Raw genomic sequence first — 2,148 nt, forward strand, 5'->3', positions numbered from 1 at the left:
AGTTGTCTGAGAACAGGAATCTTATATACCTATTTACAGCTGTAGTCTCAGCATCTCAAACAAGGCTTGGAATATAATAATCATCAATAAATATTTGGTCAATAAATTAATAATTTTAATAATACAAGTAAAGATGACATCCTATTATCTGACTTGAAATCTTAAAATGAGCTTTTCTAATATTCAAAGAAATATGACCAATCTTCTAAGATATAATTTATAAGATATAATATATAAACATAACACATGATAAACATCAAATGACACTTATCTATCAATCTTCTATATTACCTGATTTGACCCTATGCATTCCTGTCTCTATGTGTGTTTGTACTGTTCCTCTGACTGAAATAAATTTTCCTGAAATGTTCTCTAACTCCCAACATCATCTATGTAAACATTGTCATCTGTGAAAATATTATCCATTTTTAAGACCCAATCTCAAATGCTACTTTCCTTTTGATGCATTCTCTGATAACACAATTATTATCTATCTTGCATGCACCCCAAATACTTTACTCCTTAATGACAACATTTATCTCAGTAAGGGGACTGGTATTACAGATAATTTCCCAAAGTATGTTCCTTAGGACACTAGGATTTGAGATAATTCATAAAATTCACATTAGCTTTGGAAACACTGCGAACAAAATATACCCACTTTGGGTGATTAACAACATGCAATAATATAAAAGACTCTGAAAAAAAGTCCACAGAAAGTAATGTGTGGAGTTTAACCTTCTGCAACTCAAATTTTGGTTTCCATTATTTGCCTATGTAATCATCAATATCTACTGAAGAATGACAGAAGATAGCTTGAGATATACCTGAATAATGACTAGGGGCATGGATTTTAGAAGTTAGCAAGTTGGAGGATTTCAATTGTAACCTTGGCTCCAACATTATTAGAGGAATGACCATAAGCAAGTAACTGATCCTCTTTAAGTCTCCACATTCCAGCCTTTAAAATAAAGTTGAATATGACTACTGCATAGGATTAGTATAAGGATTGAATAATATTGGCACGGTGCTATAAAGTAGCAGCCACTACTCTATAAATGCTAGCTGCCATTAGAATAATAATAACTTTAATTACTGTTGTACCTTAGTGAGGCCAGAAATCTTAGGTGTTCATTTGTGAACTTTCCACAAGATCCAGCCCATATCATGCAAAGAGACTTAAGAGTTTGCAAACTGAATGCTTCAGCGGAATGTGGCTTCAGCAGAATGTGGCCCAAACACGTTTTGATTAGCTAGCACAAGGTCTTGAATGCCTCAGGCCTCACACCATCCCTATTGCCTTACATAGGTAGGATGCAAAATTCATAGATTTATGTCTTCAGCCTTGACTTCAGAGGCATTTGAGTTTGCTCCTGCTTAGACAAAAGTCCTTAATTAATGTATATTAAATTTCTTGTTCTCAATGGATTCAGACTTCCTAAAATTCTCATCCAAAAGAAACCCCACTCGACCTCAAAATAATAACTAAATATTTAACATAGATCTCTTTCAAAAGATTGGCTCACTAAGGCAATGATTTATACATTTAAAATCTAAGTTAGAAAGAAGGTAAAATGTATAGTTTAAAAAATTCTCCAATCTGATGTACACCTCCTTCCCCCACTTGGTCGGTGAGAGAGTCCACAGTTCTGAAGAAGTACAGGGAAAGAAGAGCTCCCTTGGGACTATCTGTTAGTGCCAACTCCCAGAAGGTGGGAGGCATCTTGCATGGGGGGAGCTGCACTGATGACCTCCAGAGGACCAGTTCACCTGTGAGTTTCTATGAAATCATTGGAATTTAAAATAGAGCACTAAAAATAATTTTAAGAGATCATCAAGGCTATCCCCCTGCCTGTTATACTATTTTTATATTTCCAGGTTCAATATTGAAGTGTGAAGGCTCGAGCTGCAAGAGAAATTGATGGGTTAGAGGGCAAGAAAGCTTGGGGGAGAGAAGAGAAAGGAAAAGAAGAATCTGAGGATAAAGGAATTTATGCCCTCCCAATTAACCTTACCAAGGACCTCAAAATTCCCAAGGCAACCTTGATTCTACCTTTCTTTCTTTTGTTTTCAAATATGGAATTTTCCCCAGGACTAATGTTAGAATTGAGCATATTCTTCCTTTGATTTATGAGAACATTCAGGGAA

This window comes from Pteropus vampyrus, unplaced genomic scaffold (genome assembly GCF_000151845.1).
Source record: "Pteropus vampyrus isolate Shadow unplaced genomic scaffold, Pvam_2.0 Scaffold82, whole genome shotgun sequence".
In the NCBI taxonomy this organism is placed as follows: Eukaryota; Metazoa; Chordata; class Mammalia; order Chiroptera; family Pteropodidae; genus Pteropus; species Pteropus vampyrus.